The sequence below is a fragment of the Nannospalax galili genome, unplaced genomic scaffold (genome assembly GCF_000622305.1).
Source record: "Nannospalax galili isolate Female #2095 unplaced genomic scaffold, S.galili_v1.0 scaffold809, whole genome shotgun sequence".
Lineage (NCBI taxonomy): Eukaryota > Metazoa > Chordata > Mammalia > Rodentia > Spalacidae > Nannospalax > Nannospalax galili.
The window spans coordinates 1,440,053-1,454,624 of NW_008360015.1; the positions used below are offsets into that span (position 1 = coordinate 1,440,053).

At 44.0% G+C, this 14,572-nt stretch overlaps 1 pseudogene across 1 annotated transcript; it reads right to left on the reverse strand.

Moving 5' to 3' along the window:
* Positions 1 to 6,368: 6,368 nt before the first annotated feature.
* LOC103726457 lies at positions 6,369 to 7,032 on the reverse strand (annotated as a pseudogene). The gene has a single exon (XR_606903.1). The product of XR_606903.1 is annotated as a U2 small nuclear ribonucleoprotein B'' pseudogene (transcript).
* Positions 7,033 to 14,572: the final 7,540 nt, after the last annotated feature.

The following is a 14,572-nucleotide window of genomic DNA, read 5'->3' on the forward strand; positions in this document are numbered from 1 at the left end:
TATACTTTCTCTCTCTCTCTCTCTCTCTCTCTCTCTCTCTCTCTCTCTCTCCCTCTCTCTCTCCTGTCTCTGTCCTCTCTCTCATCTCTCTCTCCGTCTCTTTCTCTGTCTCTCTCTATTTTTCTCTCTTGGTTTTTTGAAGCAGAGTCTATGTATCTCTGGCTGGCTTGGAGATCTCTATGTAGACCAGGTTGGTCTTGAGCACACAGAGATCCACTTACCTTTGCTTCCCAAGTGGTGGTATTAAAGGTCTATACCACCATGCCCTGCTACACTTCTCTTCTTGAGACAGGGTCTCAGGTAGCGTAGGTTGGCCAAGAACTCTGTAAATAGCCAAAGATGACTTTGAACTTCTGATCCTCCTGCTTCCACTTCCAGAGTGCTGAAATTACAGGTTTGCATCTGTGTTATGCGGTGCTGGGGGTCAAACCCAGGACCTCATGCATGCTAACAATCTACCAGTTGAGCTACAGCTCCCATTTTCTTTAAACAGAGTCCCATTTCATAGCTCTGCCTGGCTTGGCACTTGTTATGTAGACCAGGCTGGACTTGAACTCATAGAGATCTGCTGGTCTCTGCCTCCCAAGTAATTACAAGCTTGCACTACCATGCCTGACTTTGGATTCTTAGAGTTCAGAACCACACCTGGCTTGAATTTTTACTTTCAGATGGTTTATTTCATCTCAGTTTTAAGAACAAATAGACAAAAATCAACAAGAGCAACAATAAAACAAAGCTGGGGGGAGGCTGGTCAGATGGCTCAGTGGGTAATGAAGCTTGCCACCAAGGCTGACTCCATGAGTCCAATCCCTGGGACCCACATAGTGGAAGGAGAGAATTGACTCTTGCAAGTTACCCTCTCACCTTCACATATATTCCATGGCATGCATGTCTCACGCTGAAGGATAAATAAATGTAATTCAAATGTATTTATTTTTATTTTATGTGTATGAGTGTTTTGCCTGCATGTGTGTAAATGTACCATGTATGTGCAGTGCTCATGGAAGCCAGAAGAGGGTGTTGGATCCCCCTTGGAACTGGAGTTACTGATGTTGTCAGGTGCCATGTGGGTGCTCAGAACTGAGCCTGGGTTCTCTGCAAGAGTAGCAAGTGCTCTTAACTGCTGAACCATCTCTCCAGCATCGATGAATGTAATTTAAAAATCAACAACAACAAGAGCAGGGCTCTGGAGTGTCAGGAAAGGTCTCTTTCTATGGGCAGTCTCAGGAAGTGCTCATCTGCGCCATGCAGTGACTCGGTCTGAGGTACCGGACCTTATAGGTACAGCCACATTATCACTCAAGGGATGGCACTCTGTGAACAGAGCCAGTGAGTCACTAGGGGCCTGGCCCTGTCTACTCTGATGCATCATGGGAGTGGAGTGAGACTGATGCCACTCACATACTAGTACATTAGCTGTCGATGCTGTTGGACTCCAAGCACTAGCCCAGCTTGGCCACCTGACTGATGTGCCAGGTGTCCTTTTGTCTCGACAGGGCCAGGCTGATGAGGCACTGGGTAAATGACATACCCTGCTAGAGCATTAACCAGGTGCAAATTTGAGGTATATGGATTTTGCCTTTATTTAGAAATTTGATGTTTTGTTCATCATGGAATTTTGGCATATTTATTTTTAATTTTATGTTGTGTCTGTGAGTGTATGCACACGTGTATGTGGGTGCCCACAGAGGCCAAAAGCAGATCCCTGGGAACTGGAGTTACAGACAATTGTGAACTACTGAATGCAGGGGCTGGCATCTGAACTCAGGTCCCCTGCAAGAGGAGCTAGTGCTCTTCTTAAGCCATCTCTCCAATACTTTTATTTTATTTTATTTTTTGCCTTCTTGAGACAGGGTCTTCCTGTAGCCCTAGCTGGCCTGGCACTCACTATGTAGACCAGGCTGGCCTTGAATTCACAGAGATCTGCCTGCCTCTGCCTCCTGAGTGCCAGGACTAAAGGTGTGTACCACCACACCCTATTATATTTAATTTTTAAAATGTTACTGTTCTAGGGGCTGGAGAGATGGCTCAGCAGTTAAGAGCACTGACTACTCTTGCAGAGAGCCCGGGTTCGATTCCCAGCACCCACATGGTGGCTACCAACCATCCTTAACTCCAGCTCCAGGGGAATCCTAAGCCCTCTTCTGACCTCCGTGGCACTGCACAACACAGGTTCACCCACATACATGCAGGCAATACACTCATACACATAAAACAAAAATAATAAATAAAATGTTACTGTTCTAGTTTACTTTTTTGTTGCTATAACAAATGCCATGACCAAAAGCAGCTTGGGGAGGAAAGGGTTTATTTCAGTTTACACTACAACCCACCATTGATGGAAGCCAGGGCAGGAACTCAGGCAGGAACCTAGAGGCATTACCTGAAGCAGAGACCATGGAGAAATGCTTGCTTCCTCTGGCTTGCTCAGCTACCTTTCTTATATAGCTCAGGCCCACCTGTCCAGGGATGGCACTACCCACAGTGTGGCATGTCTGCGGGGCATTTTCTTAATTACTAATGATGTAAGACATGCCCACAGGCCAGTCTTATGGAGACGATTTTTCAATTGAGGTTCTAATGGAGGTAACTGTAGTTTATGGTCAAGTTTACAGAAACTTATCAGTGCAGTTACATTAAGGGGTCTGGAGAGAGAGGTCAGTTGGTAAAGTGCTTGCTACACAAGTTTGAGGACTTGAGTTCAATATTCAGCACCCACGTAAAGAGCTGGGCATGGTGGCATGAATTTATAATGCTAGATCTGGGGGTGGAGACAGGCGGATCTGTGGGGCCTGCTGACCAGTCAGTCTAATCAAATTGATGAATTCCAGGTTTGATGAGAGATTCTGTTTCAAAAAATAAAGTGGAGGGATCCTGAGGAATAACACCCAAGGTTGACCTCTGACCTCCACAGTGCACACATATGCAGCTGCACACAAGTAATATTTATCATAATATCGTGTGTGTGTTCCATGGTGCATGTGGAGATTAGAAGACAATTTGAAAGAGTCAGTTCTCCCCTTCTACTATGTGGGTTCCAGGGCTTGAACTCAGATCATCAGCCTTGGCTGCAAGCACCTTCACCTACTGAGTCATATCTTGAGTCACATCTCTTGATGACTGAACCATTTGGTAACCTGAACCAATTGCTTCCTCAATACATTTGTTCAGATTTCTTTTTACTTCAACACTAGAGGTTAAAGCTATGCCTTGTATATGCTAGGTTTATATATGCTAGGCAAGAGCTATACCATTGAGCCACATCCCCAGCTGTTGGTTATTTTTGAGACAGGGTCTCACTGCCTGGCTTGGAACTCACAATTCTCCTGCCTCAGCTTCTAGAGCCCTGGGATTACAGACACGTGCCACTATGGTTCCTGTCTAGTCTCATTCTTCTCACACCTGCTCCAGTTGTCATGAGTATATCAGAGCTGCAGATGAAGGACAGGAAATGTCTGCATCAGGAGCAGCCCTGGAGCTCCGCCTTGACCTTCAAGGAAGCCCCAAAGCCCAGCTTTGCTGTACAGTTTGTATATTCATGAAGCCCCAGTGTTCTAGGATCCAGCAGAGAGGCAGGTATGTGTTCAGCGCGTGACTTGCCCCATCTGGTCGCTAGATGGCGCACTGGCTGTACAGGAGCTTGTGCACATCTCTTAAGACTAAGGCAGCTTTTAGGACTCTTTTGTCAAATAGAGTTTATCTGACCCTTACTTCAGACTAGACAAGGAGACAGAGACAAGGGGAGATGTAGTCACATATCTATAATCCTTTAGTACCTAATTGATTTTGCCTGTGGGTTCATATCGGAACTCTCTTCTTAGATAATTAAGCAGAAAAAGGTACATAGGATCTCACCAGGTAGCCCAGGTTGGCCTAGAAAGCACTATCCTTCTGCTTCTACCTCTCCAGTCCTGGGATTACAGATGTGTGTCACTATACCAGGTTTTATGCATCTAAACATTTTTTTGATTTATTTTTATGTGTATGAGTGTTTTGCCTGCATGTCCATAAGTGCACCTGTGTCATGCAGTGCCCATAGTGGCCAGAAGAGGGTGTCAGATCCCCTGGAACTGGAGTTAAGGACAGTTGTTAGGCTACCATGCGAGTGCTGGGAACTGAAGCTGGGCCCTTTGCAAAAGCAACCAGTGCTCTTAACAACTGAGCCGTTTCTCCAGCCCCCAGTTTTATGCATTATTATATTTTTTTAAATTGTACTTATTTTTATATTATGTTTACGAGTATATTGCTTGCATGTATGTAAGTGCACCTATATCCTACAGTGCCCTCGGAGGTCAGAAGAGAGTGTCGGATCCCCTGGAACTAGAGTTATTGATGGTTGTTAGCCACCATGCAGGTGTTGAGAACCAAACTCTAGTCTCTTGAAAGAGCAACTGATGCTTTTAACCACTGAGCCATCTCTCCAGCGCCCAATTTATTTATTTGTTTGTTTGTTTGTTTATTTATTTATTTGCTTATTTTTTGTGCTTTTGAGACAGGGTCTCCCTGTAGCCCCAGCTGATCTGGAACTCACTGTGTAGACAAGGCTGGTCTCCATCTCACAGAGATCTGCCTGCCTCTGCATCCCCGAGTGATGGGATTAAAGCCATTTGCAACCATGCCTGGCCCTTGGTTTTATTCAGGTTTGAGCTGACATGCCCATGGCACTCAGAGAATATGATAATATCCTCACGTGGCCTCGAGACTGCTGAAGACATGGCCTTTGTTACTTCTACGACCTCACCCTTCTCTCTGCTCCAGGCACATCACTCCTTTGCTGTTCTTTGGACAGTTAGCCTTTGTACTGGCTGCTCTCTTGCCCCAGACACCTGTGTGGGTCACTGTCTTTCCAAATTCCATTTTCTCAACAAAGCTTGATCAGTTAAAAGTTTCTCTCTTGCCCCCATCCACTTACTCCCACCCTTCCAACACCAATCATGTTCAACATGTTTTTTAATTAGATTTGTTCCTTGGCAATTTCCCACATATACATAAAATGCATACTGACAGCTCTTGCCTCCCATCCTTTCCTATTCAACATGTGTGTGTGTATGTGTGTGTGTGTGTGTCTGTGTGAATGTGTGTGTGTATGTATGTGTGTGTGTGTGTCTGTGTGTGTGTATGTGTGTATGTGTATGTGTGTGTGTCTGTGTGTGTGTCTATGTGTGTCTGTGTGTGTCTGTGTGTATATGTGTGTGTGTCTGTGTCTGCGTGTCTGTGTGTGTGTCTGTGTGTATGTGGGGTGTGTGTGGGTGTGTTTTATATGGGCATGTGTGTGCAGGTGCACACACCTACGTGTCCATGTTTGGAAGCCGGAGGACGTTGGGTGCCTGTGCTATTATCCTCCATCTTACTCCTTTAAGACAGATCCCTCACTAAACCTAGAATTAGGCTAGACTGACAGCCAGCAACCCCTGTGAGTCTCCTGTCTTCACCCCCAACAGTGCTGGAGCTGCACAACCATGTCCAGCTTTTTACATGGGTGCTGGGGATTTGAACTCAGGTCCCCATGCTTGCACAGCAAGCACTCTTACCTGGTGAGTCATCTCTCTAGTGCCTGAACATTTTCTTTTTCCAGTTGCTCTGATCTTGTAGCCACCTATATAATTACATCCCATTACTTGTTTATTATTTGGTGTATTAATCAAAACAGATTATGTTACATTGAAGTAACAAACAGCCCACAAATTTCACTTTAAAAAAGTGTTTAGCTGAGTGTGGTAGCTCATGCCACTGAGAATGCCGAGTCAGAGAATCACTGCGAGTCTGAGGACAGCCTGTGTTACACAGTGAGTTCCAGGACAGCCTGGGCTACATAGTGAGTTCCAGGACAGCCTGGGCTACATAGTGAGATCCAGGACAGCCTGGGTTACATAGTGAGTTCTAGGACAACCTGGGCTACATAGTGAGACCTGGCCTCACAAAAACAAAACAGCAACAACATCACCAAACATATTTACAGATGTCCTCAACTTTTTTTTTAGAATACAAATAAAAGTTTATTGTACAAAATTAAGACTTGATATTTCATAGTTCACCAAAACTAAAGAAAGACCAAATCATCCTTCCCTGAAACTTCACCTTCACTTCCCCCAACTTCAGCTATTAAAATGACATGACCACATGTCAAAACAAGCACGATAAATAACACCAAATCCTTTTTCTTTGCTTTGCTTTTTTTTTTTTTTTCGGTCTTTCTGAGACAGGATCTCCCTGTAGCTCCAGCTGTCCTGGAACTCACTATGTAGACCAGGCTGGCCTCGAACTCACAAAAATCCGCCTGCCTCTGCCTCCTGAGTGCTGGGATTAAAGGCTTGTGCCACCATGCCCAGCTTAACACCAAGTCCTTTAAAAAAAGGCTCTCACAAATGTTATTTCTTGGCATCGGTGATCTTTATAGCATAGGGTGGTATGATCTGAAACCCTTGCAAAGCATCTCTGGCAGCTCCAGCCTGCCCATCATTTTCAGATTCTACAAATGTAATGTCATGTTTCCCAGGTACCAAATGAACTTCTTTGAAACCAGGGAACTGATTAAAAAGCATGGGTAGCATCATCTCATTAGTCTCTTCTGGTAAGTTATTAAGGAATAAAATATAGTTTGGAGGGTAATCCAGGACCTGAGGGTTTGGTGTTGAGTTTCCTTGGGTATTAGCTGAATTTGGTGTTCGCTGACCAGGCTTTTTGTTTGCAGATGCCGCAGCCTGTTCCACAGTTTTAGTGTTCTTCTTTTCCTTGTCAGCAAAAGCGCTACACATTTTAGGTATTATATCAGAATCTGTTTTTGCATACTGAACTCACATTGGTTTGCCATAAATTGGAAATCCTTGTAACAGTCTCAGAGCATTTGTGGATGAGCCCAGTTCCATAGAGAGCAAAAGCCTGTCCTCTCATCTTCATGGTCTTTAAAGCCATGATATCTACCACATGACCAAACTGAAAAAACAGGGCATACAGGGATCTCTTCAATTCTTCTGTTATAACCTTGTGATTCATATTGTTGATATAAATCATATGATTTGGGCTGATACCCATGTTTGGGTCAAATTCTTCAAACAGCCCGAGGCTTGCACTGCTAACCAGAAGTAAAAGCCGGAAGTGGCACCAGGCGCTGGAAGAGAGGTCCTCAACTTTTTTATATGGGCCACTACCAGGAGGTTCACATTTGGCATGGGCCTTCCCACATCAATGAAGGCAATCAGGAAAATTCCTTAGTTGAGGCTCCCTATTCTGGTGATTCTAATTTGTGGCAAGTTGACATTAAAAGCAACCACCAGCCCAGGCGTGGTGGCACACGCCTGCAGTCCCAGCACTTGGGAAGCAGAGGCAGGTGGATCTCTATGAGTTCAAGGCCAGCCTGGTCTATATAGTGAGTTCCAGGCCAGCTGGGGCTACAGGGAGACCCTGTCTCAAAAAGATCAAAAACAAAACAAAACAACCCCAAAAACTTAAAACCAACCACCACAGGACCTGACTTTGGATCACTAGAGTTCATGTAAATCTGGACATGGTAGCACAGGTCTATAATTCCAACACTTGAATGTTGACATGAGAAGCAGAGACAGGAGAATCCCCGAAAGCTCAGGGACCAAGCACCCTGGTGCACACAGTGAAGAGAGGACCCTGTTTTACACAAGGTGGCAAGTGAGGACTGACACTTGAGGTTGTCCTCTGACCCCTACATACATGCTGTGCCACATATATACCTGCACTCACACACAAGAACACACACATGCCGCGCATAAATATTTTTTTTAAAAAAAAGAGGGGCTGGAGAGATGGCTCAGTGGTTAAGAACACTGGCTGCTCTTGCAGAGGACCTGGGTTCAGTTCCCAACATCCACATGGTGGCTAACAATCATCTGTAAGTTCAGTTCCAGGGAATTCAATGCCTGCCTCTTGGCCCCTGTGTGTATTACATGTGTGTGGTGCACTTACATATATGTAGGCAAAACACTCATATACATAAAATAAAAATTAAAAATAATTTAAAGAGAAAGAAACACAAATATCATGCAATTGTGATTTACAAAGTAAGACGGGACTGATGAGCTGGTTCAGCTGGTAAAAGTGCCTGCCAGCAATCCTGATGACTCAAGTTTGGTCCCTGGGACCCAAATGATAGAAAAAGAGAACTGACTCCTGTAAGTTGTTCTCTGACTTCCACATGTGCTCTGTGGTGCACATTGAGCCTACACAAGCACACACACACACACACACACACGCACACACACACACACAGAAATAATGTAATAAACAAATCAATAAAAATGTAATAAAACCCCTGTCAGTCATCAAGAGAGACTTTCAAGTACAACAGTGCACATAAGACAGATTCAGAAGTTCAGATACCTACTACAGAAAACAATGTGGTTAGTCTATCAGCACCTCTGATGGTGTCAGGGAAGCTCTTTTGTTCTGTGCTTTAAGAATGTCCGGGACGGGGCTGGAGAGATGGCTCAAAAGTTAAGAGCATTGGCTGCTCTTGCAGAGGACCCAGGACCAGTTTCCAGCATCCACATGGCAGCTAACGACTGTCTGTAACTCCAGTTCTAGGGCTTCCAATGCCCTCTTCTGGCCTCTATGGGCATTGCATGACACAGGTACACTTTTACTTACATAGGGCAAAACACTTATATGCATAAAAATCAGTTAACTGGGCTGGAGAGATGGCTCAGCGGTTAAGAGCACTGACTGCTCTTGCATAGGACCTGGGTTTGATTCCCAGCACCCACATAGTGGCTAAAAACCATCTGAAACTCCAGTTCTAGGGGATTTGACACCTTCTTCTGGCCTCTGTGGGCATCGTGTGACACAGGTGCACTTAACATACACACAGGCAAAACACTCATACACATAAAATAATAAAATATTTTAAAAACTAATTAAAATTAAAAATTTTCAAAAACAAAACAAAATGGACAGTGACTGAGGAAGACACACCTGAGGTTGATCTCTGTTCCCTCCACATGCACATGTGTGCACTGCATGTACACACACACACATACACACACACACACAGAATGTCAGGTATATTATCCCTCACACTGAGCAATGATCCCTCTGTTCTGAGTAAGACTTTTTGTTGTTTCGTTTTATTTTCTTTAGTTAAGTCCTTGGAAAAGTTCTGTTTTCCCCGAGAAACTGACATGCTTCCTAAGAGAATTATAAAATGACAATCCCAGCACTGAGGAGGTGAAGGAAAGGAGTGGGGCAAGTTGAGGACAGCCTGAACCACACAGTGAGACCCTGTCAAAAGAAAGAGAGGAAGGAAGGAAGGAAGGAAGGAAGGAAGGAAGGAAGGAAAATCTACCTGGAGAGATGGCTCAGCGCTTAAGAGCCCTTGCCGTGCAATCAAGAGGACCAGAGTTCAGATCCATGTAACAAGCTGGATATCTAAAAACACCTATATTTCCAGCTCTGAGGGAGTCTGATGCTCTTTTCTCCTCTGTAGGCACAGACATGTGTATCCCACACACATTTGTGGTCACACAACAAACAAATATATGAAAGTAAGTCCTTAAAAATATAAAAAGATTGTGTGTCTTGAGGCTGGAGAGAATGGTTCCATGGTTAAGAACACTTGCTGCTCTTCCAGAGGGTCTGAATTTGATTCCCAGCACCCACATCGGCCAGCTCATAACTGTCCATAACTTCAGCAATGTCCTTTTCTGGCCTCTGTAGACACCTGCATACATGTGTTGGGAATACATACACTCAAGGCCTACACACATACACATAAAATAAATCTAAAAGAAAAAATTTTATATCTCTTTTCATTTGCCAGGGAGCTTGGCTCTAAATTGGAAACTCAATTATTATGCAGTAACCAGTTGACTCTGTGGAGTTTGCCTATTTGTGTTTATTTTCTTTCACTTCAATAAAACAACCTTTTTTTTTTTTTTTTGGTTTTTTTGGACAGGGGCTCCCCCTGAACCCCCAGCTTGCCTGGAACCCATTATGTAGACCAGGCTGGCCTTGAACTCACAGAGATCCGCCTGCCTCTGCCTCCCAAGTGCTGGGATCAAAGGTGTGCGCCACCACGCGTGGCCAAAACAACCATTTTTTAGAAAAATTATTTTTTAAAAAAATGTATGTGTATGAGTGTTTTGCCTGCATGTATGTAAGTGAACCCATGTTGTGCAATACCCAAGGAGGTCAGAAAAAGGTGTGGGATCCCCTGGAGTTACTAACAGTTATTAGCTGCCATGTGGGTGCAGGGAGCCAAACCTAGGTCCTCTGCAAGAGCAGCCAGTGCTTTAATTGCTGAGCCATCTCTCCAGCCCCAACCTTTTTGTTTTTTTTTTCAGATGGGTCTCATGAAGTCCAGGCTGGCCTCAGACTGTCTAGGTAGCTGAGGATGACCTTGAACTAATGATCCTCCTGCCTTTACCTCCCAAGCGCTGGGATTACAGTGCCACATCACTAAGTCTATGCAACTTCTTTGCTTCTTCTTTGAGGCAGGGTCTCACTATATGTAACTCTGGATGGTGTAAAACTTGTTATATAGACCAGGCTGGCCTCAAACTCATAGAGATCTGCCTGCCTCTGCCTCCTGAGTGCAGGGACTAAAGGTGTGCGATACCACGCCCAACTTCAACTTCTTACTTTCAGCTCTTAGCTTTAGTCTTTCAACTTTTATTTGTATATAGGTGTTCTTATTTTACATTGTCTCAAATCTATATGGAATGAGGCAGGATGTAAAATAAAGAAACATAATTGAGTAAAATTTCTTTTTAATATCAATACAACTCATTTATAAAGAAAAAGATATTGAAAATCTGCTTCTAAAGTAATTTTCTATAAGCAGAGTACAATATTCCAACTGACTTTCATTATAAAATTGAAGATAGGTCCCTCTAGGAAAAAGAATTCTGGTCCCCAAATGTCATAAAAAGCACATTCTAAAATTGCAGTGCATATATAAGTTCTCATATTTTAAAGGAACTAAGCATTCTATATTAATATATTGAGAAGAATGTGAAAAATAAGCCATAAAACAGAAGTGCAAAAATATTGCTTTTATGTCTTGGTGTAACAATTTAAAATATAAAAGGAAAAAATGTGAGTTTTTCTAGCTAGATTTTTTTCTTACATTTATTTATTCATTCATTTGTGTGTGTGGAGGTGGGGGTGTGCACACGTGTGCATACAAGCAATGTGCATGTGGAGGTCAGAAGACACGTGGGTTTCCGGGATCGAACTCCAAGTCAGTTGGCAGCAGACATCTTAACTCGCTGAGCCATTAAACCAGCACTGTCTCCATAGCTCTACTTTTTCTGGAATTCTCTAAGGCAGGGTTTCTTAGACCTCAGGCTGGCTCATACACCTTGACTTTGCCAAATCTAAGTCTGTTTTCTTAATCTGTCAATATTAAATGTTCAAATCAACTCATTGTTTAAACTTAAACTGATTTAAGAGGAAGCAGTTTAAATAATATATGGTATGTCTAAATTCATAAGTTTACCATTTTCCTAATGCACATATAATCAACTCAAAAGTACTTAAATTTGTGTGTGTGTGTGTGTGTGTGTGTGTGTGTGTGTAGGTACACATGTGCAGATGTGTGTATGGAGACCAGAGATCAATATCAGTTGTTCTAGTTTGTCTCTTCACTGCTGTGACAAAATTCTCTGACCATTTCCAACTTGGGGAGGAAAGGGTTTATTTGTCTTACATCTCCCAGGTCACAGTTCATCAGGGAGCCCAAGGTAGGAACTCAGGGCAAGAACCTGGAGGCAGAAGCTGGAGCACAGGCCATGGAGGAATGCTGCTTACTGGCTTGTTCCCCTGGCCCCTGCTCAGCCTGCTTTCTTATGACACACAGGCCCACCTGCCCAGGGGTGGCACCACCCTCAGTGGGCTGGGCCCTCCCACATCAAACAACAATCAAGAAGATGCCCACAGACATGGCCACAGGCCAGTTCAATGGAGGCAGTTCCCCAGTTGAGGCTCCCTCAACGCAGGTGTGTCAAGTTGACACTGAAGCTATCCAGCACAGTTGTCTTTATCATTCTCCACCTTATTTTTTTGAGACAGGGTCTCTCACTGACCCTGAGTCTCACAGATTCACCTAGACTACCTGGTCAGTGAGCCCAGGGATCCTCCTGTCTCTGCCTCCTCACTATGCACTGCCACACCTGGCTTTTACCTGGATTCTGATGATCCAACTGAGCTATCTCCCTAGTCCTGTTTATCAACTCTTATTGTCACAATGCTGACCCATTTTGACAGCCATAGACATGGCAAGAGGTGGCTGGCTTCCAATATTGACTCTTTTTAAAATTTTTATTTTTATTTTATATGTATGAATGTAGTGCCTGTATGTGTGTAAGTGCACCTGTATCATGCAGTGCCCGCAGAGGTCATCAGATCCCCTGGAACTAGAGTTACAGAGGGTTGTTAGCTGCCATGTGGGTGCTGGGAATCAAACCTGGGTTGTCTGCAAGAGGAGTCAGTGCTCTTAACCACTGAGCCATCTCTCCAGTCTCCAACCAGCAATCACTTATACTTGACTTTCACAACCGTGTGGCACTGGCATTACCTGGAACTTGCTAGAAATGCAAGTTCTTGGGCTCTATCCCAGCCTTACAGCATACAGCTCCATGAAGAGATGGATGCTGAAGTTTGAGAACATTCTAGAACAACCAAACAAATACAAAAGGATTGTAGTTAAACAGGTTAAGCAGGTTAACAGCAAGGAGACCTGAGTGGTAATTTCTGATCTATAATCAATTTATGGGATTTCAGGGAAACAAATTACTCTGACCCTCAGTTTTTTTATCTGAAAGATGAGGTGTGACTTGGGTCAGAGCAGAAATTGGCAGCTCTGTTGAGACATTTAGAATCCCTTGATGGTTAAAAAGAAAATCTGATACTGCCAGGCGTGGTGGTGCACGTATTTATTCCCAGCACTGGGAAGGCAGAGGTAGTGGATCTCTGTGAGACTGAGGCCAGTCTGGTGTACATAGTGAGTTCCAGGCCAGGTATAGTTACAGGGATACCCTGCCTCAAAAACAAAACAAAACAACCCCTCCCCCAAATCTGATGCTACCATACCAAAGAGTATAGAATAATTACATTTCATGACTTAATTTTGAGTTCTAGAATAGGCCCAAATTAATCTATAGTTGGAAAAAAATCAGAACAATGGTTTCCTGTTGAGTAGGAAGGGTGGGTGGATTGCCTGGGGTGGGACTTGAAGGAACTTTCTGGGGTGATCCTGATGTTGTCTTCTCTTTTTTTTTTTTTTTTTTTCAAAATTTATTTATTGGAGCTGGAGAGATGGCAGCAGTTAGGAGCACTGCTGCTCTTGCAGAGGACCTGGGTTTGGTTCCTGGCAATCCCATGGTGGCTAACCACCATCTATAACTCCAGTTCTAGGGGATCCAACACCCTCTTCTGGCCTCAGTGGGAATTGTACACATGGGTGTACTTATACACATACAGGCAAGATACTTATATGCATAAAATAAATTAAAAATTAAAAGGTAAATTTCTGTTTTTTTTTTTTTTGAGACAGGGTCTCCCTGTAGCCCCAGCTGTCCTGGAACTCACTGTGTAGTCCAGGCTGGCCTTGAACTCACAGAGATCCACCTGCCTCTGCCTCCCAAGTGCTGGGATTAAAGGCATAAATTTATTTCTTTAATGTGTGTATTTTCCCTGTATGTATGTATGTGCACCACATGCGTGCAGTATCTACAGAGGTCAGAAGAAGGCGTTGGATCCCCTGGAACTAGAGTTACAGACAGTTGTGAGCTGTCATGTGGGTGCTGGGAATTGAACCCAGGTTCTCTGCAAAGAGCAGCAAATGTTCCTAAACATTGAGCCAGCTCTCCACTCCCCTTTTTTTCTTTTTTTTTTTTTTGAGATAGGGTCTCATTTGCCCAGGTTAGCCTCACACTCAAAACCTCATCAAGGATGACTGCTAACTCCTGATCTGCCTGCCCCTACATCCCAAATGCTGATATTACAGCTGTGCACCACAGTGCCCAGCTTAGAATTTTGGCTTTTTGCTCAATAATAGCTCATTTTTGAGTGTGTAGGAGTGCATATGCATATGTGTACAGGTGTACTTGTATGTGTGTGCATATGCATGTAGAGGCTAGAAGTCCACCTCAGGTGTTGTTCCTCAAGAGATGTCCACATTTTGGGGGGAGGAGTCTTTCCCTGGGACCTGGCGTTTGCTGGTTAGACTAGCTGGCTGGCCGGCAAGCCCCAGGGGTTCTCCTGCCCCCACCTCCCCATCACTGGGATTACAAATACATGCCACCACACCCAGCTTTTTTTTCATGTGTGTGGGTGTGTATCTGTGTGCATGTTTGAATGTATGTAGGTGCACGAGTATGTGCACGTGCATGTACGTGTGTGTGTGTGTGTAGGCTCAAGGTTGACAGCAGGCATCTTTTCTGATCACTCTCCAGTTTATTTAAGCAGGGTCTCTCCTTGAACTTAAAGATCAAAGGTCACCAATTCTGGCTATTCTTTTTCATCTTTTTGTGACAAGGTCTCCCTGTATCCCCACCTGGCCTGGAACTCACTATGTAGACCCAGCTGGCCTTGAACTCACAGAGAT